Source organism: Pseudophryne corroboree, chromosome 2 (genome assembly GCF_028390025.1).
Source record: "Pseudophryne corroboree isolate aPseCor3 chromosome 2, aPseCor3.hap2, whole genome shotgun sequence".
NCBI lineage: Eukaryota > Metazoa > Chordata > Amphibia > Anura > Myobatrachidae > Pseudophryne > Pseudophryne corroboree.
In genome coordinates, this window is record NC_086445.1 from 358,093,615 (window position 1) to 358,120,132 (window position 26,518).

The window sequence follows — 26,518 nt, forward strand, 5'->3', positions numbered from 1 at the left end:
TACACCATAATCACATTTCTTTGAGGGGATCTACACATCAGTGTTAAAATCATGTCTCTCCATTATAAAAATGATCCACTGGTAAGCATATCTCATTAAACCTTTTTATGAGTGTTTCTGGATCCTTTTGATTTTACACCTTTGAATGTGTCTGCCTTATTAATAGCCTCAGTCCCAGCTAGATTGTGCAGGGTTTATGCCTGCACCTTTTTTACTTGTCTATTCAGAGCAGTCCTTCAGAGCAGTAGCTGCACCATTCCTTCTTGAACTTGAACCATGCTTCCGTGACGTTGCCATTGAAAACCAGATGATCTACAGTATGTGTTGGAGATGTTCACAGCCATCACAGCCAGACTTCTGACACAATGGGCCTAATTCACACCTGATCGCTAGGGTGTGTTTTTTGCATCCCTGCGATCAGGTAGTTGCCGCATACAGGGGGAGGAGAAAATCGCTGTGCAGGGGTGCGATCGCATGTCTCTGCACAGACCAGGACATACTCTTCCAGTGCGATGATTGGGGTTGTAGCTGACGACAGAAACCCTCACTTCAAACGCATGGTCCCTCCTGCGTTTTTCCGGACACTTCTCTAAAACGGTCAGTTGCCACCCACAAACGACCTCTTCCTGTCAGTCACCTTGCGATCACCCGTGCGATCGCTTTTCTTGCACCATTCCGTCGCTGCCCTGTGCTCCCCGTTGCTGCGGGCAGACGTGCCTGCGCATTGCGGTGCATATGCATGCACAGTTCAGACCTGATCGCAGGCTGTACAAAAACGCAACCTAGCGATCAGGTCTTAATTAGGCCCAATATAAATTGGTCTGTGTGCAAATCACTAAAGGACTCTGGAGAGCTTCAGAAGTGTTTTTCTCAGAAAAATCATGCTGAAGAAATGGCTGTAAAGGCACTTTATATATAACAAACACTTCCTCTATAACACACACTTCATGTGTGACAAAGTGGATGGCAAATATGTAACTTCCGCCAACCACATACAGCATACAGTACATAAACGGTTATGTTGCTACATTGCAGTACCTCCAGTGCAGTATTCTTTTGTTATATGGCCAGCACAGCTAGCTAAGCAATATGCAACTTTTAAAAGGGTCCATTTTGCACTAGCAGTTTAGATACAAATTTCGTCCAACGCGGCATCAGCCCCAACATGAGACTAATTTTAAAGCTTGTAAATTGGTAAAAATGGTATGTGGTATAACCATAATAAGAGATGTACACTTTCCCCGTGTTTTAGTTTTGGATCTGAATTCATTCTTGTGTTTTGGTTTTGATTCTGGTTTTGCAAAACCTCCCTCATGTATTTTTGGTTCTGGAATCTGTATTTTTATTTAAACATTTTTAAAAACAGCTGAAAATACGTAATTTAGACCTGTTTTTATTCTTACTTTATTATTAACCTCAATGGCATTCATTTCCAGGCAGTTGTGACCACCTCTCAGTTCCCAATATTGTTTTCACCAATACTGGCCAAAGGCTGCAGCGAGCTGGCTGGTTACTGAGAGCAGTGGCACAAACACACAGCAATTTATTGCACATATATGAAACATTGCCACATAGCAGTGGCAGAAAAGAAAAGTAGTGCAAGATTGTCCTTGTGTCCTCTCATCCACCCTAAGTTGTATATTTAAAAGAACATGTTCAGTTTAACAAACCAGGAACTCAAGCGATAGGGACTGCCACTTTTGTTGCTAAAGTGCTTGGTTTGTTTTGGCCCCTACAAAACAAGCTACCAATGAGCTCAAGGCAGCTAACAGTGTTGTTTTGTTAGTGATCTCTTCTCTACAGTGCAAAGATGATATCATTATCATCCTCATACTCACCCTCTTCAGTGTAACATCAACATCACACAATATTAACTTATTCCTGCTGGAATCCACCATTACAGATGTCTCTGTACTTACGTAATTGGCAGGCAAGGCCTTTTCCAGATTTTGACAAAGTAGCCTCCTATGCCAATCGCTCACAATATTCCTGACTGTGCTGATATCTCTTTCTGAGTACACATTGGTAGATGGGCAGCATAGCAAGCTTGTACAATGAGATTCAAATTTCCTTTTTTCCTCCCAATAGTCAAAGGGACTGACATGCTCATTTGTACACTGTCATTAAAATAATCCTCCTCCATTATATGGATAGTTACCAAATCAGATTGAGTCAGTGTCACTAAACTTGAGCAATTCTTTTAGACCTGACCAGATGTCAAAATGTTATGTCCCTCTGGTGTGCTGAGTTAATTCAACCTCATCATCAGTGGGTAGCGTCAGTTGCCAGAGAAACTGAAGAAGGAGTTGTTGTTGTGTCATGTGCCACTTGCTCACAAGGAGCTCTTTGCATCCCTTAAGATCTGTGTCAGTTGGAAAGAAAGACATTACTTATGACTTAAACCTAGAATCAAGTATGGTCACCAACTGATTTCAAGATATTGACAACCCTTTGGTACTGGTGACGTGATTAAAGAATTTAATCTACAAGTCCAACATACTTAGTGGAATCTCTTCATTTCAGCTCCTTCAGTTACTTAAGTTGCCTTTTCATTAATCTAATTTAGAGAATTGCCTGGCTTAAGTTGTCAGTGTCTGAACTAAATTAATGGGTAACTATTTCACATGGACTCAGGGGGTTATTCTGACCCATTTGTATGCAGAGGTTCTTCGTTGAGGTGTGAACGGGTCTGAAATGCGCATACGTGGTGTGCACATTGCGCACGCACGTCATTGCCCGGCGACAGAGGTTGCCGGGCAATGATGCTGACAGAGAAGAAAGTGGTCGCAGCAGCGACCACAAGAAGATGGACAGCAAGAGGGCGTTCTGGGGCGTCAATTTACCATTTGCTGCCGTTTTCGGGGAGTGGTAAGTAAAACGCAGGCATGTCCAGGCAAACGGAGGGCAGAGGTGTGATGTCAAAGCCAGCCCCATCATCGCTGGATCCGTCGCACAGGGTAAGTATGTCCAGGGCTGGTCTTGTTTTTGAGTGAAACTTTTTTAGCATAGCAGGGTTGCACAAGCGTTTGCAGCCCTGCTATGCTAAAATACACTCCCCCATAGGCGGAGATTAGTTGATCGCACCAGCAGCAAAAAGTTGCTTGGTGCAATCAACTTGGAATGACCCCCATTGTACCTTTCAAAAACGGAAAGCATTCTCCACTCTGCTAGACTCATGGCTTGTTGTGTATGCTTGGATGGCTGGTTGCTGTTACTCCATTTGTTAAAGCATATAAACGGAGGATTCCACCTTGTTACTACCTCTTGCTTCAGTTGGTGGCATGACAAATTGAACTGTTCTTGCAGCCGCTGCAATCTTCTACATGCTGTTGCTGAATGCTGAATATGTCCAGAAATGTTTGGCCCACAGACAGCATCTCCTGTACCACCTAGTTGATTGCCTACACAAAGCATGGGATGTGTTCAAATTCACCCAGTTGTAATGTTCGCACTATTTTACTAGCATTATCAGCTATGACAAAAACCAGAGGACAGTCCTAGAGAGATAAAAATTTTGCTATGACACCCCTTAGCTTTTCTAACAAGTTGACGCTGGTATGCCTCTTAATGAAGCTGGTGATACATAGAGTAACCTGCCTGTGAATGATCTGGCATTTTGTGTTACATACTGCTGCTGAACACCCAGTAAACTGTCACAGTCATGTAATCATTGAAAAAGACCCAAGGTGGTCAAAACGGCGTTGGTGCTACCAGACAGTGAGTTTTTCTCATTTTACTCAGACATCTGTTCTTTTCGTGTGACATTATTCTAGAGGTATGCATAACATGTCAGCACTGGTGTAAGTCCGGATTGCACCAGTTCCTGTCTTCTTTCATCTGACTTGCATGTTAATAACATACCGGAGAGTGGAATTTTTTATGGTAAAGTATCAGATTGTCCTTTTATGGATTTTTATGTACGTGAACAAATAAATCTGTTGGATTATTGAAGTTGTGGCTGATTCTGGCTTAAAGAAACCTTGATACGTGGAACCAGTTCCCTCTAGAAGTGAGTGGGGTACGCTATTCCGAGCAGAATTCCTCTGTTATCATATCACGCATGGTGTAGTGCTAAAGATACCTTTATATAAATGGTCTTGCCCTTCTATAAGTGAGTTTTGGTACGTCCATTTATACTGTGAAGCGGTGGCGAGTCACTATCCTCATCTTCTATCAAGTATTGGTGGCACAATAGGGCTCCATTTCTTGGACATTCATGGGTACCCATTTGTGTTAAACAATTCCACCTATATCTCTGTAATTCTTTTATTTTGCATATGTACAATTTCTGGAATTTGTGAGACGACCTAAGAGAGTGGCTACTTGAAAAGGACTTCTAATTATACAAGTGACGTATATTTATGATCTTATTCATTAATGTACTGTATTGTTATCGCCTTTGATCTATCCTCAAATTGTATGTTTTGGATTTGTGTATTTGATCTGTTGTTTGGGCGGATCTTTAGAGGATTGGGCTAACAACTTTGCGCCAGAAAACACACATCCGTTTTGTTTTATAAGAGTTTTTTTGTCTGCTCTGTCTTGCATGTTTTACATTTGATACCTCTTCTAGACTCTGAGTGAGGTGTTGGATCATCGAGTAAGGTTACAAAAGAAGATTCCTGACTGACAGCAGTTCTGGAACCACCAATTGAAAATAAAGGCCACTGCCTAAGCCATCCCTTGCCACTGCGTGTGGTGTATGGCATTTTGGCAAATTTATGTTTTTTTTACAGTAAACATTCCCTTTATTAGAGGTGATGTTTTTTTCTTTAACATTGTGAAATATTGTTTTAATTCCAGATGACCTGTCTTAAACCCTCTATGCCCTTGAGCATCAGCTTTAGTAGCTGTTGAAGATCTAGTATCATCATCGTGACAGGCAGCAGTCACAACACTAGTACTTAATTGCTGCTCCTGCTCTTCTATTGACTGATTGTGATCCATATCGACTCACAGCACTTATATTATTAACACAGCAGCATGGCACCTACTGAGCATTATTATAACACATGCCATGGCCTGGCCCTAAGCATGCACAAGTTTTAGAAGAAATAAATATTTTTTTCCTGTTTTTATCAAATGACAACAGCTTCACACTGTGACTCTTACAGCACTTATTATGCATTATTAATGCAGTAGCACGGAACCTAGTGAGCATTATTGAGACACAGTGCCTCTGCATTGCCCTGAACAAACACAAGGAAAAAAGGGTTTCTAATTTTTAGCAAATAACAGCAACTTCAAACTGTGACTCACAAAGCTTATATTATTAACATGGTTTCTGCCACACTCAGCCAATCAGAGCTTCCCATTAATTTCTATAGTGTAACTGAGAGTAACCTGTCACTCTGTGATGAAGCATTCTAGCTTAATTTCTTTTGTAAGTATTAAAGTGGAAAATGAGGGCTGTGTGGGGGAGGTTTTTTTTATATAAAAATAGCTGAAGTACCCTGCATTGACCGGATTTCAATTTTCCCGTTATTAAGTTATCAATGAGCTGGATTTAACTGTCAATATATTACAAATAATTAGTAGCTCAGTAGCTCTTCCAACACACCCGAGAGGTGGCAGCCCAGTGTTGTTTTTTTTTTTTTTGTGGTGTCTCCAGTAGCTTTGATCCCTAGCTTTTCTTTATGTTCAATTTTATAATCAGCTTTCCATTGTGAGATGTGTTTAAAGTCCTCCTTCTGTTATCAATATTGTTATTTGAAGGCTTTTGGGTACACAACATTTTTTGTCTTCTGTCAATTATTTTAGGTCATTGAATTATGGTAATTTCAGTCAGTTATTACAGTTCATTAAAGTTTTCAGCTATATTCATTCAGTGGAATAGGCTTCCTGTGTCAAAGTTCTGCCCAGTGTACAACCAAAGGCGGTCCGACTGGGATCCCAATCCACTAGTATGTCTTCTGGGATCTGACATATGGTCCAACCAGGACCCTAACCTCTTTAACATCTGGCCAGGATCCAGCTGGACGACCTTGCATTGGTTTCATCCCAATCAGTGCAGAGGTGTCCAGATCAAACAAACAAACAAACAAACAAACAAACAAACAAACAGACAAATTAATTTTATTTAAAAAAAAAAATATATATATATATAGCCCTGGCCCCCGAAAGGGGTGGATTTTTTTTGTTTGAACCCTGCCAGCATTTTATGTTGGATAATGAAAGGTATGTGTACAAAGTTTAGTCCAGATCCATCAAGCCATGTGGGAGCCTATGAAAAACAAACATACATACATATTTTCACTTTTATACATATAGATTACAATACTCAGAGTCCATGTCTTGACTACAAGTGTCAGTAGGCCCTTAATGTCCAGGCATGCTGGCAATTCCATAAGTGCCAATATGCCAGAGGAAGCTTGCTGAGACTTATAGTTTGCCTGCTCAGAGCAAAAATTATTAAGTATGTAAATCACCATTACCTAGATACCCAAAATACAGTGTCTGCGTGGAAGAGCCCTGGGTGTTTATTCCTCAGGAGGTGGGACTCCAATTTTGTGGGGGTCCCGAGTTTCTGAGGGATTCCAGCCCTGGGCTATCCTTTTTGAGGGCTGGTTAACATAGCAGGAGGACGCAATGTGATCATAGTGATCTGTGCAGTGCTTCACCCAAACTCCCCTGTGCAGGCAGGCAGAGTTGGACTGGCCCACAGGGGAAACCCCCGGTGGGCCCCACTGCAAGTGGGCCCCACCTCCTCCTCTAGGGATTATGATCCAGACTGTGCACTTGAATTATACATTAAACATATGTTACCTCATACTGCACAGGACTATTGAATATTTTCTACAGTGCATTGCTGTTATTAATCTAGTACATTATCATGTATTCACTACAGTATTTGCTACATATATTTATCAAGGGGCCCAACCCATGCACTCTCTAATGGTTCGGCAAACCAATGTGGTGGCTGGCCACACCCCTAAATATGGGCCCCTACCATTGCATTTCCCCGGTGGGCCCTTCATGCCCCAGTCCAACACTGCAAACAGGTCTATTGTTTGGGCGGGTTTGCCAACAGTCTATTCTTTTTATGGTCTAAATCATCAATGATGGTTTGATATTTAAGTCTGTACTATTCTTTTCTAAAGTGCGCTTTCTGTGCAGTGTTGTCCATAGTAAATTGGTCCTGCAGGGATTTTAAACCTGCCAGTTAGTAAATTTTGTCCATAGTACTTTGTTTTACGTAAAAAAGTAGTTAATTTTATATATAAATGCTCATACCGGCATCATGCAAAAACTACTGAATGAATTTGGATGGTATGTTCACTATTGTATAGCTTAGTGACCTAGAAAGAAACTGAGGTATGTATTATCTCAATGTGACATCAGGGAGAGGAGCAATAAAGGAAAAATCATACACTTGACACTTGGCACATGCAGTGTGCAGGCTCCTCAATTCCCAAATGACTATGGGGGTCATTCCGACCTGTTCGCACGCAGCGGTTCTTCGCTGCAGTGTGAACAGGTCTGAAATGCCCATGCGTGGCGTGCACATTGCGCATGCGTGTCGTTGCCCGGCGACAGAGGTCACCGGGCAATGACGCTGACAGAGAAGAAAGCGGTCGCAGCGGTGACCGCAAGAATATGGACAGCAAGAGGGTGCTCCAGGGTATCAACTTACCATTTGCTGCCGTTTTGGGGGAGTGGTAAGTAAAACGTAGGCATGTCCAGGCGAACGGAGGGCGGAGGTGTGACGTCAAAGACGGCCCCATCATCGCTGGATCCATTGCACATGGTAAGTATGTCCAGGGCTGGTCTTGTTTTGAGTGAAACTTTTTTAGCATAGCAGGGCTGCGCAAGTGAACGCAGCCCTGCTATGCTAAAATACACTCCCCCCATAGGTGGAGATTAGTTGATCGCACCAGCAGCAAAAAGTTGCTTGGTGCAAACAACTCGGAATGAGGGCCTATATGTGTAGAAATTAGAGATGCGCGGGTTTGTTTCTCAGAGAACCGTAAACCCCCCCAAACATCCCGTTCCAAGCCAGAATCTGAGTCTGGCTCAGGACTTCCCACCAGACTTGGAAACTAGAATGAGGCAAGACATCATCATCCCACTGTCGGATTATTGCGGGTTTTGGATTCCATATAAACAACCGCATGCCCCTGCCATTTTCACTCCGGACTTGGAGAGTGAGGGAGACAGAGCTCTGTCTCTCTCTGTGGGTGGTGGCGTCGGATGGAGTCAGTGTGTGCTCTGTAGGGGTGCTGCTCCTGTCACTGTGGTGTACCTGTGCTGTTAGGGTTGCTGTCCTTACTGTCACTGGTGTTTCATGTGCTGTTAGGGATGCTGCAGCTTTACATGGGTGTTGTTGCTGTCCTGGCTTTCACTGTGTTGTACAGTGGGCAGGGGCACTGTCCTCCTGTATGCAGTAAAAATATAGGAGTGCTGGCCCTGTCTTGTATGCTGTAAAAATGTAGGGGTGCTGTTGTTAAAATAAATGTACACTGGCCTTGTTTTGTTTGCTGTAAAAATTCAGGGGTGCAGTAAAATAAATGTCCACTAGCCCTGTCTTGTATGCTGTAATAATTCAAGGGTCCAAAGAATATCAATGTACACTGGCCTGTATGCTGTAAAAATACAGGGGTGCTGCTGTTAAAATAAAAGTACTCTGGTCCAGTATGCAGTAAAAATACAGAGGTGTTGTTGTTAAAATAAAAGTACACTGGTCCTGTATGCTGTAAAAATACAGGGGTGCTGCTGTTAAAATAAAATTACACTGGTCCTTTATGCTGTAAAAATACAGGGGTGCTGTTGTTAAAATAAAAGTACACTGTTCCTGTATGCTGTAAAATAAAAAACAGGGGTGCTGCTGTTAAAATAAAAGTACACTGGTCCTGTATGCTGTAAAAATACAGGAGTGCTGTTTTTAAAATAAAAGTACACTGGTCCTGTATGCTATAAAAATACAGGGGTGCTGCTGTTAAAATAAAATTACACTGGTCCTTTATGCTGTAAAAATACAGGGGTGCTGTTGTTAAAATAAAAGTACACTGGTCCTGTATGCTGTAAAAAAAGCCAGGGGTGCTGCTGTTAAAATAAAAGTACACTGGTCCTGTATGCTGTAAAAATACAGGGGTGCTGTTTTTAAAATAAAAGTACACTGGTCCTGTATTATGTAAAAATACAGGGGTGCAGTGAAAATAAATGTACACTGGCCTTGTCTTGTATGCTGTAAAATTACAGAGGTGTTGTGGAAATACAGGGGTGCTGGCACTGTCCATGGTTGTGATGTCTAGGCCTGACCTTAACAACACTGTATGGGAAGAGGAGGCTCCTACCACCATTTGCATGCCCTCTGCAAGTGCTGGGAAGAGCAATGCCAGTCCAGTTGCTGATATTGAGATTGAGGATGTCACTGTAGAAGTACACCAGAATGAGGAGGATATGAGTGTAGCTGGTGCTGCGGAAGAAGTTGACGATGAGGATTCTGATGGTGATGTGGTTTGTTTAAATAAGGCACCAGTGGAGACAGTTGTTGTCCATGGGGTGAAAAAGCCCATTGTCACGCCTGGGCAAAAAATAAAAAAAGCCACCTTATCGGTGTGGAATTATTTCTCCACAAATCCGGACAACAGGTGTCAAGCTATCTGTTGCCTTTTCAATCCATAATAAGTAGGGGTAAGGACGTTAACCACCTAGGAACACCCTCCCAAATCATTCCAGAGGTGCTGCCTATATGGGCTGCTGCCCCTCTGCCCTTTCAGTCCACTGGTGCTGCCCCACTGCCATTTAAGTCCAGGGGTGCTGTTGTCTGTCTGCTGTGCTGTGTAATTCTCCAGGGGTGCTGCCTATGCTGTATAAGCAGTGCCGTTTCTAGCGGCGGGCGAGCCGTGCAACCGCACGGGGCGCCCGCCGCGGCACTTTGTGTGTCCTTATCTCCTCTCCTCCCTCTTCCCGAGCACTCCTGCTCAGGGGGGGGGGAGTTTCGCGGAATGACGCGTTTGCGTCGTGACGTCACGACGCAAACGCGTCATGCCGTAAAACTCCGCCCCCCCAGCAGGAGTGCACGAGAAGAGGGAGGAGAGGAGATAAGCCTGGAAGGAGGAGGCGGCCGGCGCGAGGGACGTGAGGTGGCCAGACCCGAAGAGCGGGAAGATGTAAGTAGTATCTCTATCTCTCTCTCTCCCCCTCCCTCCCTTCCTTCCCCCCCACTTGACACCTGCCTGCCACACTGTGTAAAATGGGGACACCTGCCTGCCGCACTTTGTAAAATGGGGACACCTGCCTGCCGCACTGTGTAAAATGGGGACACCTGCCTGCTGCACTATGTAAAATGGGGACACCTGCCTGCCGTGCTGTGTAAAATGGGGACACCTGCCTTCCGTGCTGTGTAAAATGGGGATACCTGCCTGCCGCACTTTGTAAAATGGGGACACCTGCCTACAGCACTTTGTAAAATGGGGAGACCTGCCTGCCGCACTTTGTAAAATGGGGACACCTGCCTGCCGCACTTTGTAAAATGGGGACACCTGCCTGCCGCACTTTGTAAAATGGGGACACCTGCCTGCTGCACTATGTAAAATGGGGACACCTGCCTGCCGTGCTGTGTAAAATGGGGACACCTGCCTTCCGTGCTGTGTAAAATGGGGATACCTGCCTGCCGCACTTTGTAAAATGGGGACACCTGCCTGCTGCACTGTGTAAAATGGGGACTCTTGTCTGCCGTACTGTGTAAAATGGGGACACCTGCCTGCCGTGCTGTGTAAAATGGGTATACCTGCCTGCCGCACTTTGTAAAATGGGGACACCTGCCTGCCGCACTTTGTAAAATGGGGACACCTGCCTGCTGCGCTGTGTAAAATGGGGACACCTGCCTGCCGCGCTGTGTAAAATGGGGACACCTGCCTGCCGCGCTGTGTAAAATGGGGACACTTGCCTGCTGCGCTGTGTAAAATGGGACACTTGCCTGCCGCGCTGTGTAAAATGGGGACACTTGCATGCTGTAATATGTAAAATGGGGACTTTTTTATTTTTATTTTTTTTCCCTGTGGTGGGCGTGATGATATCAGATGAGGCCATTCCCACTTTAATGAGACCACGCCCATTTTAATCAGGCCACACACCCTTGTCGGGAGCGCGCGCCTTCGGCGCACGCATGCTTTTTCTTTTTATAGCTATGTGGGGGGGGGGGGGCACGCAACTTTTTTTTATAGCAATGGGGGGAGCATTTTGAAATCTCGCACTGGGAGCCAAATTGGCTAGAAACGGCCCTGTGTATAAGTCCAGGGGTGCTGCCATATAATTCCAGGCCTGTTGCTGTACTTGATCCTAGTTCCAAATGAAAACCTAGAGCAGATATGAAACAAGCTTCAACATCGCAAACAGATTTGTGAAAACAGCTGCAAAGGTGGAAATGGAAATTGCTATTTTGACAAAGTGTTTTTAAATAAAGTGGGGAGAGACCACATTTGTGGCCAAAGTCAGTGTGACTCAGAAGAGACTGAATCATAATTCAGAGCAACTGCTGGAGAGGTAAAAGTGATATTTTCTGCCGGAGCATTAGAGAGAGGTTCTTTCAATTATTTCATGTTAGGGACTCAGGCCCTCATTCCGAGTTGATCGGTCGCAAGGCGATTTTAGCAGAGTTGCTCACGCTAAGCCTGCGCCTACTGGGAGTGTATCTTAGCTTCTTAAAATTGCGACCGATGTATTCGCAATATTGCGATTACAAACTACTTAGCAGTTTCAGAGTAGCTTCAGACTTACTCGGCATCTGCGTTCAGTTCAGTGCTTGTCGTTCCTGGTTTGACGTCACAGACACACCCAGCGTTCGCCCAGACACTCCCCCGTTTCCCCGGCCACTCCTGCGTTTTTTCCGGAAACGGTAGCGTTTTTTCCCGCACGCCCATAAAACGGCCTGTTTCCGCCCAGTAACACCCATTTCCTGTCAATCACATTACGATCGCCGGAGCGATGAAAAAGCCGTGAGTAAAAATACTATCTCCATTGTAAAATTACTTGGCGCAGTCGCAGTGCGAATATTGCGCATGCGTACTAAGCGGAATTTCACTGCGATGCGATGAAAAATACCGAGCGAACGACTCGGAATGAGGGCCTCAGTCATGAATGGCTCCAATTAGTCAACTTTAATTTCGATTTATTATTGATGTTCCACATTTTGGTATTATATATTTAGAATATTTGCTGTACAGGTATCTTCTTTTCCTATGGGCTGCGAAGGGTCATCGCAAGACATTGTGGTGTTAGAAGAACAAAGTTTCAGTGATCTTGCATTTTATCAGCTTTCCATTGCACTGTAGCACTAGATGGGCCAGGAGCTCCTGTGAGACACACACAGTTACTGAATAAGGCCCAGTTTGGAGTCTCATGGTGGCTTACAGCTAGGAAGATGTCTGTCTTGCCAGGCTGAGGCATGCTGTGGACACAAAGGTTAGCATTGCTTCCTCCCACAGTCCTACTTATAGTATGAAATGAGTTTCGACTGTAGAGTGGTAAGCTCCACTAGGGCAGGGGCTCAATAACAAAAAATTAAGTGCACAGTCGTGCTTCTTACTTTACTGAACTCACCCGAACTCAACTTGCCCCATCCGCAGCTGCTGTGGTTGCTCAAGAGAGGCTGCTAAAACATCTAAGGGGCTGCTTTATTTAAAAATAAAATATAAATAAAATAAACTTGACACTTAGGTATGCTCACATGCATGTAACTGGGACACACAGGTATGCTCACATGCATGTAACTGGGAGCTGTGAAAAACAAAAATAAGGCATTTGTCACAAAATATGTAAATAAAAAGGCAATAAAATAATGGAAGAAACCCACAAGATTTTCACAAAATAAGTCTCCAGACTCCGTGGAGGGGAAAATATCCAATCTTGATCCTGTGGTATACACCAGTTTATTTGCATCCCAGCATTAAATCCGAGATTATCTTAATCCCTGAACATGGAGAAGGGGGTACAAATTTGGAGTCTTTGGCCCCTAGTTTTTCAGTTTGTCCAGTAATGTGGTAATTGATAATTATATATTTGCTTAGTTGAAGTCCTTTCTGTTCCACAATATAGGAGTGGAGGTGAAAGCCTGTGTGTTGTTCCTGATTGCATGTGCCTCTCTATTTTTTAATCACCTTCTTGACACTGTCCTCTTCCTTTTGCATCTTCTCATAATGTGAAAAGTAATCAAATATGGAGGTGGTATGTTTGTAGCTAGCTATAATTCAGAGAACTTGGCAAGCTTTTTACAAGTGGACCACCTGTCGCTGAAATGATGGGTTTATTAAACTCTGCATGTCCTATTTAAACAACATATGGGTGGGTGGGAGGGCCCAAGACAATTCCATCTTGCACCTTTTTTTTTTGCATTATGTGCTGTTTGGGGCCTAGTTTTTGAAACTGCCATCCTGTCTGCCACTGCAGTGCCACTCCTAGATGGGCCAGGTGTTTGTGCCGCCCACTTGTGTCACTTAGCTTAGTCATCAAGCGACCTCGGTGCAACCTTTGGGCCTAAAACAATATTGTGAGGTGTTCAGAATAGACTGGAAATGAATATTATTGAGGTTAATAATTCCGTAGGATCAAAATTACCCGCAAATTCTGTGATATTAGCTGTTTTTATGGGTTTTTTTTTCAAAAATCATCCAGATCCAAAACCGAAACCCAAAAGGGTGGTTTTGGTAAAACCTATCCAGATCCAAAACACAAGCGGGGATCCAGATCCAAAACCAAAACACAAAACCTGAAAAGTGTCCGCCGGACATATCTAGTAGAAATATAAATGTTTTTGGGAGAAACATACTTCTAGGGACTGTTTATGAACTATGGAGATGAACAAAAAAATTTGGAAGACATCCACGCGAGCAAAGCCGCAGGAACTCGCTGGTATATATATAGTATATGTATTTTTACTACTGTCTATAGTTGTATTTTTCTGCCATGCATCACGTTTTTACATAAGACCTACTGTGCTATACATAGATATTTTTTTTAGTGTGTGTCAAATGAAACATCAGGCATTATAAACATACTATCAGCTATGTTATTGTATTGTGTTGATGTTATTTAATCACTCTGCTAATTAGCAACTAATAACATATTTTCTAAAATTGAGACATTCAATTGTTTTAAGAGTTTTGTGGTAAGAGCAATGCTGGCTGTTTGGATATTTAAATTATATGGTGTGCGAGCTCTGTAATGGCCTAGGCACTGAATGATTTTGCCAGGCAATCTCATGAAGGGTGCAGCTTTACATACCACTGATTAGAACTCCATCTTCTCAGCAGGGAGTACAGAAGCTATCAGTGTACCGGGTTCATGCTCAACCTGTCTTTAACTTCAGAGATATATTAACTCTTTTAGCCTTGTTTAGTTTTGCAAGTGTCTTTCTTCTCTGCTGCATGTCTTGTCTGTCTTATTTGTTAGTGGAGTGTGTACAGCTGAGATGAAGGCATCTTACGTTTGGAAATATACACTAAAGATGCGTAGCATGAACAAAGTAGGGGGCAAGTTGTGGTATATGTATATTTTGTATATTTGTGAGAGACACATGAAAAATTCCACAATCTATTATGATGCATTCCTTGTTTGTTGCTCTGTGTCCTCAAAAATCACATTATAATTGTGATGGAAACTTATCCCCTTATTAATCTCATGTCTTTCCTATGTTTCCAACAAAACCCCAGATGATTGGAATGTTCACATTGTGACTCCTAGTCTCCCTCTAATAAGCTGGGAGCACCCCACAAGTTCCCAAATATGTAAACCTCATCCTAAGTGCTGTCAACCAAAATATATAAAAAAAATAATGACTGGTATGTATACTGTTCTTCCAAGACCGGCATATGTTTAGATTGATCATCTCAGATGGTTCTTGTTTAAAAGATAGATAACACTAGAATGTTTTGCAAACAAATAAATGGTAACAGTTATCTGATTTTGAAGGTGTACTAGAAGAACTGGCTTTATAATATCTCCTAACCTAGAAGGAAAATAAAGAGAAACTACTCACTACTAAGAGTTGTCTTAGTTTCAAATCCCAGCTAATGATTTAACAGTGTAATGTAAAAAACATTATGTTGAGTAGTCATAAAACAATAGTATGCGATAAAAGATTCAAGATACCATAAGTAAACACTGTTTAATATGCAATATAAGTTAGAGCTCTAGTTGGGGTAATACTGTGGATTGAATCCAGGACATCTGTACATTGATGCAGGGTTGGACTGGCCCACAGGGGTACAGGGGAAACTCCCAGTGGGCCCCACTGCCTGGGGGTCCTCCTCCTCCTCTAGGGAACAGGTTCCAGACTGTGCACTTGAATTATACATACTGTATGTTACCTTATTCTACATAGGACTATGGTGTATTTTCTTCAGTGCATTGCTGTTATTAATCTGGCACGTTATAATGCATGCACTGGCAGTATTTACCATGAATATTTATCAAGGGGCCCAGACAATGCACTCTCTAATGGTTATCCAAGGCTCCATGGTGGCTGACCACACCCACTCTGGAGATGCCACACCTCTAAGCATGGGCTTCTACTACTGAATATCCCTGGTGGGTCCTTGGTCCCCCAGTCCGACACTGCATTAATGTCTAAACCTTATCCTCTAGACTAGAATGTTCTGTGGTCCTATGTTGTGTGTATTGTCCGTCCATTCTGTGTCTGTCTTCTCCACCCTAAAGAGCCCAACTGTAATGACTTTCCAGCAAACTCCAGGAGTTTATAAAGCCTGTTAAGTACACCTGAGATTGCTAAAACATTTTGTGTTTTAGAGACTTGTGTCCATTCTTACTTTGTATCTTTCGATCTGAGCTTGCAATATCCTTGTCAGAGTCTTTTTTAGTCCTTGGGGGTTATCCAATTACCTGCGATCGATGACCACAGTTAATTGTATCGCTGAAGGCTATCCTATTAGCCCTGATGCGGCGGACTCCTTCCCCCAAGGCATTTATTGCAGATTATGCATTGAGTGCCTGATGGACCTGAAGCATAATCCGCGATAAGCGACTGCTGGAGCTGCGATAATACATGGGATCGGGGACTTAACCCTGATCCTATGTGTTTTTGCGTGATCGTGGGTCTGTTTTCGGACAAATAAAAATGGCCTGTAATAGGATACCGCGATAATAACGATCAGTCATTAATTGTGATATCTGGCCGTTTTCACCCACCGAAAATGGATCGCCTGCAATTGGATACCCCCCGTTGTCTTATTCATAGCCTGTAGGATTATACCATCTGTTTTTGTTAGAATCTGTATCTTGTGTATACATTTTCCCTGGTGCCTTGGTAGGTGGCACATTATAATAAATATTTTTTACTTGATCTTTCCCAATCTTTTCAATAACTATTGTACATGTAACGCATAGGCTGGAAAGTAAATCCCAATTTAATCAATTTTAAAAGCACTTAATGATTGCACTCATAAAATATAGAACTATAGAATTTCACAGCAGATAACAACCACTTGGCCTATCTAGTCTGCTCTAATCCTGTGGGTAAGAGCGCCAGGTGACATTAAAGACATCATTAATATAGCTTTTTCTCTCTTGCAGTTTATTTTTTTCTGTAATGACGGTAGTTGTTTACATGTAACTTTAATCTGAAATCTGTTCATTCTGAAATCTATCATCTATTCTTGTAGTACCTGTACTTGGAAATTATATACATTATAAAAAATATTTACAATTACTCATTTTTTCTCCAACTACCTAGAGGATTGTAAATAAAGGACTATCCAAAAATAGAATTCTGAGATTGTAATACTATAATATTTATCAACATAAATATGCAAAATGTATCAACATTAATTTAATAAACCTCCAGATCCTAAAAACAGCCTTAAGCTGGGTACACACTAGGCTATATGTTGTCCGATTGGACCGACTTATCATTCACATCGGCGCATATCGGGCAGTGTGTATGCCCAATATGCACACCCCTGCCGTTATTAGCAATATCTTCTGGTCAGCCCTGCTGCAGGGCCGACAGAAGTCATCGCTGGTGATGCTGCAGAATGGCATCCAGCATTGTTCCATCGTGTATGCACTTGCCGATGTAGGGTCCCGTCTCTTGTTAGATCGGCTGGGTGCATGCGTTGTCTAATTTGTTCCCAGCTTTAGACAGATGCAAGAAGGAATTAATTCAGTTTGGCTCCTTTCAGCTAACTAGTAAGGTTTTCCAAAACTCTCAGTTTCTGCACGAGACACATCTGAATGGTTATCCAGGTGGACGTAGGAACTCATATCCCTTTTTGCTTTGCCAGCCTTGGTCCTGTTAGCCTCCTGTAATTTCTGTGGCCACCTACCTCTTGTAGAAGGTTGAAAGTCCACCCCTATACCTGCTCTACAAGTCTTCTAGTCTATGAAACAACTATCACTATGGAGTACAGTATATGACATGTTTGGTGAAAGCTCCTCAAAGTTTTTTATGGGGGCCATTGGACACATAATTACTTTAAATGACATTTCATAGTATTAGAAGTTATAGCATGCCCATCCTTACTTCTAGTCTCAGACTTGGATACCCATTTCGTCCATGTATAGGGAAGTTTGGTTCTAAATACTCAATTGTCACTATTCTCCTCTAGCAAACAGCAACATCTTCATTACCACTAATCCAACAGGTTTGGAGGAATCTTCCTATGCCTCAGAGAATCAACGTGAGAACAGAGAGAAAACAGCCGATAGAAGTAGTTTTGGGAAATTTCGCAATTGTGGAATTACACTATACAAAAAGAAGCTAATACAATATTCTACAATATAAACCAGATGGCCTAACATATTTGTATTACTGGCAAATAACACATTTATCAAATGTTGCACAGGAGGATAGTATGACAGCTTCAATAAATCCTAGAATGTGTTTTCAAATTAGAGTTTAGCAAGTACATTAAATGGAGATTGTAGACTTTCATGGAGCGACAAATCATAATGGGGAGGTGGTTGATAGACAGTCAAAAGGTTGACACAATAAGGTAGACAGTCAAAAGGTCAACAGGGTCAAAAGGTTGTCAATCAAAAGGTTGACAGGTTTAAAAGGTTGATAGGATCAAAAGGTTGACAGGGTCAAAAGGTCGACGTATTTTTTTTAGGATTTTTAAAATTTGTACAACTTTAGCAGAATTTACTATTCATGTCACAAACTATTACCTTTAGTAACCTTGTGGTGAATGAAGTGGAGCAGAGCGAGTCGCCGCGCCTGAAGTGTGGCGAGCGATGCGAGCCCGCAGGGGGACGCATTTCAACAAATTGGGGTAAAAAATGTTTACGAACACAAAACAACACCCAAAATTTTTTTGTCTCGACCTTTTGACCCTATCAACCTTTTGTGTGTCGACCTTTTGACCCTGTCAACCTTTTTGACTGTCGACCTTTTGACCCTGTTGACTTTTGACTGTTGACCTTTTGACCCTGTTGTCCTTTTGACTGTCGACCTTTTACTGTCGACCTAATGACTGCCTATATTGTTAATGTCTATCTTCTGTATCACACCCATCATAATGTCTTCTCCTCAGTAGACAGAATAATCACCAAAGTGTCTACCTAATGTATGTTGTGTGTTTTTTAATGAATGATCCATGGTTTACTTATTTACTAATCATAGCAGATAACTGGTAATATGAGAGCAATGGGCCTAATTCAGATGTGGACAGAGTAGTGGTGCTACTTTGTGCATGCTCTGGACCTGTACTGCACAGGTCTAAAAGTCCGTACACATGAAGCGATTTTGACCATGAGCGATTTTGACTGAGTGATTTACCTTGTACCGGCAGTAGGAGATTTTGACTAACTTTACCAGCGATTTTGACTGAGTGTGCAAGCGATTTTGGCTATGGGCAATTTTGACTAACTCATTTAAATAGAGGGAATTTTTCACTTTTCCCGCGGCATAGTCGAAATTGACTTGCCTGCACAGTCTATTTTTCATAGCGGTAGCGACCTGGTAGGGACGCGCATCGCTATCGCTCGCTGTGTACACACAGAGTGATATGCACTAACTTTCTTAGCAATTTTGACTATATAGTCAACATCGATGAGCCATATCGCTCCGTGTGTACACACCTTAAGACACAGCACGCAGTCAGGAAGCAGACTGCCAGTAATTGATAGTCTACTGCTGTTTGGGGGAGGGGAGAGGACTGCAACTGCTTCCGTTTCCCAAAATGGAGGTGTGTTACCATCGTTGTGAGGGTGGGATAAGGCCAGGATCTCCATCGGAGGATGGAGATTTCCTGGCCTCTATATTAAATCTGCGGGTCACACAGCTGGCTGATGGTGTTGCAGATGATCCGATGCTGCATCATAGTATGCAGCTAGGATTACTAATGTAAGCAGGAGGCATCTACTTATACCAGACGCCTCCTGCTGCATTACCATAATAGTGCATTGATGCCGCTTCTATGTACGTAGCAGCGCTAGAGCCTCCAGCAACATCTAAATCAGACCCAGTGTCTTTAGAGCTTTTATTTTATTGAATTACATCATGCACTTTATTTATTCAGCACAAATCAAATTGGTTGCCCTCAGTTTGTAATGTTAAATTACTATTAATTGAATCACTTTACAACTTCTCTTAAAATGTGTAATTTTCTTAAATCAGTAGCATAATTACAACTAAATAGTTTTATTTCTTAATGAAAATGATAGTTATTCATTTTTCTTCAAACGGATTAATGCAATTGTGCATCATTTTTGAAGCCTTGTTTATTAAGGAATGTTTGTAGTTTTCTCATTTATGTTCTTTAAAAAACAAAAATTTATAGAACTACTTATATATGATTAATAATGGTTGTTCCAAAAGGATAGAAAAACTTGTGGAAAGGATAAAGTAAAATACATGAGAGGTTTTTATGTACACATAAATAATCCAATTGTACAGCTTGAAACACATTCAAAAAACAAGGCTACAATGTTTCCATAAGTAAACATAGTTTAATGTATAATATAATTTAGAGCTCCTATAAACACCATACAAAAGAACATACAAACTTTGCTAAGGCCGGTATTCAATTAGCATCAATCATTTTTCTCCTGATGATCGTTATCAGGCTATCCAATTAATCGCTTAACTGATGATTGTTCACTTCAAAACTGTTCATATAATTTTAGTTTTTTTCATTGTTTTATTTAATATACCGTAGTTTAAAAAGACTTATTTTTAAATATTATATTATATCTGGATCTCCTTGTAAAAAACTGGGGGGCACACTGGGGTGACGCGGTCGCATGTGATCTGACCATGCCAGTTAAGTGGTTTTAAAGCTTTTTTTTCCCAGGAGAAAAATGTCCCATTTTCGTGTGATAACATATGGGATTCGGGATAAGTGTCTGGACCCATGTGTTATTGCAGCTCTAAGGGCTGCTTATTGGGGATTATGCTTTGCGTACCTGAAGCACCCAAGCATAATCCTAGATAAGTGCCGGGTATCAGGTACTAATTGAATGGCCCAAGTTAATTGATTAGCTGCATAAATTACTGCAGAAAAATGAATACCAGCCTAAATATTTACAAAATATAATTACAAGTTAGCAAATAATTTCATATCCTATTGCATTATGAGCCCCTTACCTAACAAAATATGAAAAAGCCACTTGTACGATATCTCCTATTGTTCTATTCAGTAGTAATAAAACATCAATATGAGAGGCAAGGAGGAGGCATGAATAGGCCCAATATTTTGCTGATGCATTATACCGCAAAGCATGTCTGACGACAGGGCGAGGAATAATATGGTAAAGTGAGCATTGTTGCAGGTGCATTAGAAGGAGATACAGGTTGAGTATCCCTTATCCAAAATGCTTGGGACCAGAGGTATTTTGGATATCGGATTTTTCCGTATTTTGGAATAATTGCATACCATAATGAGATATCATGGTGATGGGACCTAAATGTAAGCACAGAATGCATTTATGTTACATATACACCTTATATACACAGCCTGAAGGTTATTTTAGACAATATTTTTTATAACTTTGTGCATTAAACAAAGTGTGTATACATTCACACAATTAATTTATGTTTCATATACACCTTATACACACAGCCTAAGGTCATTTAATACAATATTTTTAATAACTTTGTGTATTAAACAAAGTTTGTGTACATTGAGCCATCAAAAAACAAAGGTTTCACTATCTCACTCTCACTCAAAAAAGTCCGTATTTCGGAATATTCCGTATTTCGGAATATTTGGATATGGGATACTCAACCTGTACTTACAGCCACAATTTAATATATAGGAAACCTTTGTGCAGTTTAGGGATGTTTTCAGTAGATTTTCGGATATTTTTCCTGTTGATAATTCATATGGCTTACAAACATTAAACCTGTACAATGTCTAATGATTTGCTAGCTATATTGACTACCAGAGTGTGTTTATGCAAACATGTCCCGTTTCAGCTGAGTAGATAAAATAACATTTTATGCTTCTCATTTAAACAACTATGTCAGTCAGACAATCGGGTGAGTCTGGCATAGACATAGAAGCTCATATACCTAACGCATGACCATGAAGAGTCTGCTGTTGGCTGACATAGACATAGGAGCTCATATACCCAGCACATGAAAATGAAGAGTCTGTGCTGGCGGCTGGCATAGACGTAGGAGCTCATATTCCCAACCCATGAACTTGACGAGTCTGTGCTGGTGTTGGCTTATAACCAAGCCAAGAATATGAAGAGTCTGTGCTGGTGGCTGCCTTAGACGTAGGAGCTCATATACCCAACCCATGAACATTAAGAGTCTGTGCTGGTGGCTGGCATAGATGTAGGAGCTCATATACCCAACCCATGAACATGACGAGTCTGTGCTGGTGACTGGCTTATACCCAATCCAAGAATATGAAGAGTCTGTGCTGGTGGCTGCCAGAGATGTAGGAGCTCATATACCCAACCCATGAACATGACGAGTCTGTGCTGGTGACTGGCTTATACCCAATCCAAGAATATGAAGAGTCTGTGCTGGTGGCTGCCAGAGATGTAGGAGCTCATATACCCAACCCATGAACATGAAGAGTCTGTGCTGGGGGGGTGGCATAGACATAGGAGCTCATATACCCAACACATACATTTGAAGAGTCTGTGCTAGTGACTGGTATAGACATAGAAGCTAATATACCTAACCCATGAACATGAAGAGTCTGTGCTGGTGCCTGGCATAGACGAAGGAGCTCATATTCCCAATACATGGACATGAAGAGCCTGCGCTGGTGCCTCCCATGCACCTAGGAGCTCATATACCCAACCCATGAACATATTCAGTCTGTGCTGGGGGCTGGCATAGACATAGGAGCTCATCTACTCAACCTATGAACATGAAGAGTCTTCAGAAGAGCTGCTTGGAAAATTCACTTTAGTGCAAATTGTTCTAGCAAATTATATGGCATGGGTTTTGTTTCATAATAAACCAATGGTTGAAACATAAATGAATGTAGAATGATTTCTTTAAATATATGTTAGCCAAGTCAGTTATACTGAAAAATTCTCATCAAGTGTAAAACATCTTTAAGTAATAAAAAGCTGTCTACAAAAGTTGAACTTATGAATTTGGGCTACAATGAAAATGGTATTTATTCATTTTATATAGTTGTGGTTTCATTATTGCCTCCATGAAGCAAATACATTATTATAAGACCTATTATTAACATTAGAATGATTAGGATTAGGAGCCAAACAACTGAAAGTGAATATAAATGTATGCTTACTACAGTAGATCCGACAGTAGAGGTGCTTCTGAAAAAACCTTTAAGTCTTTGTGCAGAAACTACATGGCCATGGGGTAAATGTACTAAGCAGTTAATCAGCATATTTAAAACAGCAATGATATTAAAAAAGGAAAACATGCTACTGAGTCCGGTGGTATCCCCCATCATTTGCACCCCAAAACTCATGAGTGGACAAAATAGTTTTTTTGCTGGTGTCAAAAAAAATCTCCAGTCTTTAAATAAAACTGCATGGTTAAGGTAACCATGAGTTGTCCCTCCATTCCCTATGTCATTGTACGATCACTTGGTGTGGTGGCAGTTAAGTTCAAATACAGTAGCTTTACTCCTGTCCTGTTTAACGTTTAAAAAAACAAAAACCTATCATGGATCAGTCTGTAGAAGAGCTCTACTAGTGGTGTGGCTGCTTCCAGTCATAGTACTTCTTCAATATCAACTAAAGGTGGTCAATGGGAAAGAAGGTGTCAAGGGCACCTCAAATCTAAACATTTCACAATCTTAAAGAAAGCATCACCCTTAAGTATGATGAAGGTAAAACATTAAATTAGCAACATGCCATACACCACACGTAGTGGTAAGGAAAGACTTAGACCATGTCCTTTCATTGTGAGTGGTGGTCCTGCTACTACTGTTTCATGCACTAGAATGCCAAACACAGGCCTCTTCTGTAACCTCACATTCAACACATGCTCACTCAGTCAAGATGTGTCACCTATAAAACAGAAAAATCAGTGCACAAAAAGTACATGAAGGCTAATATTCAATTAGCCTTGTTCATTTTTCTGACAAAAAATAAAATAAAAGGCCGATATCACGATTTTTGACCAATGGTCTTTATTACATGATAACACATGGGATCTGGCATAAGTATCCGGAACCATATGTTATTGCAGCTCTGAGGGCATTATACAGAACAATATATTTTCTACAGTTCATTGCTGTTATTAATCTGGTACATTATCGTTTATGCACTAGCAGTATTTAATTATATATCAGGGACGTGCAGTCAGTGGAGGCAACTGCCTCCCCTGTCCTTATTGATTAAAATAATACAAAAAAGATACTTATGACACACATATTCTGTGTCATAAGTATCTGCTTTACCCATTGTATTATTTAAAAAATTTGTACCCCGTAAAAAACAGTTTTAAAACTGTTTCAGAGGCACCGCTCTCAGTGCCTCCCGTTGTCAATGGGAAAGGGCCGGAAGAGGGGGCGGGGCCAAGCACCGGGCAGTAAAAGGGCATTCAAAAAAGCCCTATAAGCGGCACTGGTATAAGTGCCTCTTTGGCAGGGGCATGCTCTCAGCCCATATGAAAGCACGCCCCTCTCACTGTGATTGGGGAGTAATGGTTTGGGGTGGGGGCAAGGACGTCTAGGACTTTGTTTAATTATAAATATTACCGCTGTATGGGTCCGACCATCCCTGCCCATCGGTCTGACCCCCAGCCCATCCAGCAGCCCGTCTCCCTGCACCGTAGCAGATACGGAAGAAGGGTTGCGCCGCCGGCCAGGGAAGGAAGTGTATGCAGGGAAAGTTCCCTGTGTGCGGCGTTGCCACAGAGCCCCCAGTCCTGTACTTTGCGGCCACTTCCTCCTCACTCCCCCTGTGACACCACCGCCACTGCCCGACTCTGAAACCCTACAGTCTCTGGTCACTCGCATGCAGTCCGGCCAGCAGCGGTGCCGGCAGCATCAGTCACAGCAGAGAAAAGACAGAGCAGGCGGGGAAGACTTGATGAGGAGGGGAGCACCAAACTGGGACTGGCTTACAGATGACCTGGGGGCACTGAGAGGTGACCACAGGGCCAGGGGAAGGGGGGGTCAGCTGAATTTAAAAAAAAGTTAGTTACTGATTACTTACAACTACACAGCGGGCGGCCCGCGGCTGGCACAATGTGATTCATATTATTTAAATATGGCATTCTGCTGCTGCTGGACCTTGGGGCCCCTCACAACGTCGGGGCACGGGATGGGTGTCCCCTTTGACCCCCCCTGTCGCTGGGCCTGCTGGCAGGAGAGATGATGAGGGGGCCACGATCCCTGCTCCTCTCCTCTTCCCTCTTCCACGACTCCAAATTCATATTCATGCTGTCCTTGCCACCAAAGGGGGGAGCCGCGCTGCAGTTCTAGGCTCAGGACCAGGTAAGAAAATGCAATATAATCATCATTCACTGTCTGTTTCCATCACCCTTTCCTTCTCTCTGTCAAATTCTCACCCTCTGCTACTGCTGTTACCCTCTCACTGGCATCACCCTCTCCCTGTCACCCTCTCTCTGGGGGTAATTCTGAGATGATCGCAGCAGCAAGTTTGTTAGCAATTGGGCAAAACCAAGGCCCTCATTTCGAGTCGTTCGCTCGGTAATTTTCTTCGCATCGCAGCGTTTTTCTGCTTAGTACGCATGCGCAATGTTCGCACTGCGACTGCGCCAAGTAATTTTGCTATGAAGATAGTTTTTTTACTCACGGCTTTTTCTTCGCTCCGGCGAACGTAATGTGATTGACAGGAAATGGGTGTTACTGGGCGGAAACACGGCGTTTTATGGGCGTGTGGATGAAAACGCTACCGTTTCCGGAAAAAACGCAGGAGTGGCTGGAGAAACGGGGGAGTGTCTGGGCGAACGCTGGGTGTGTTTGTGACGTCAAACCAGGAACGACAAGCACTGAACTGATCGCAGATGCCGAGTAAGTCTGAACCTACTCTGAAACTGCTAAGTAGTTTGTAATCGCAATATTGCGAATACATCGTTCGCAATTTTAAGAAGCTAAGATTCACTCCCAGTAGGCGGCGGCTTAGCGTGTGTAACTCTGCTAAAATCGCCTTGCGAGCGAACAACTCGGAATGAGGGCCCATGTGCACTTCAGGGGGGGGGGGCAGATATAACATTTGCAGAGAGAGTAAGATTTGGGTGGGTTATTTCGTTTCTGTGCAGGGTAAATACTGGCTGCTTTATTTTTATACTGCAATTTAGATTTCAGTTTGAACACACCCCACCCAAATCTAACTCTCTCTGCACGTTATATCTGTCCCCCCTGCAGTGCACATGGTTTTGCCCAATTGCTAACAAAAACCCTGCTGCGATCAACTTGGAATTACCCCCATGGTTTTGCCCAACTGCTAACAAATTTGCTGCTGTGATCAACTCAGAATTAGGCCCTCTGTCGTCACCACTGTCGCCCTCTCTTTGGCATCACCCGCTCTCTGTCACCCACTACTGTCACCCTCTCCCTAGCATCACGCTCTTCCTGTCACCCTCTGCTGACACCCTTTCCTTGGCGTCATGCTCTTCCTGTCACCCTCTCCCTGGCGTCACACTCTCCCTGTCACCCACTCCTGTAACCCTCTCCCTGGCGTAATGCTCTTCCTGTCACCATCTCCCTGGCGTCACCCTCTCCCTGACAGCCACTGCTGTCACTCTCTCCCTGGTGTCACTCTCTTCCTGTCACCCACTGCTGTCACCCTTTCCCTGATGTCACGCTCTTCCTGTCACCCTTTCCCTGGCGTCACGCTCTTCCTATCACCCTCTCCCTGGTGTCACACTCTCCCTGTTACCCACTCCTGCCACCAGCTCCCTGGCGTCATGCTCTTCCTGTCACCAACTTCCGGGCATCACCCTCTCCCTGTCAGCCACTGCTGTCTCCCTTTCCCTGGCATCACACTCTTCCTGTCACCCACTGCTGTCACCCTTTCCCTGGTGTCACGCTCGTCCTGTCACCCTTTCCTTGGTGTCATGCTCTTCCTGTCATCCTCTCCCTGGCATTACCCAATGCTGTCACCCTCTCCCTGTCACCCAATGCTGTCACCCTCTTGCTGGCATCAC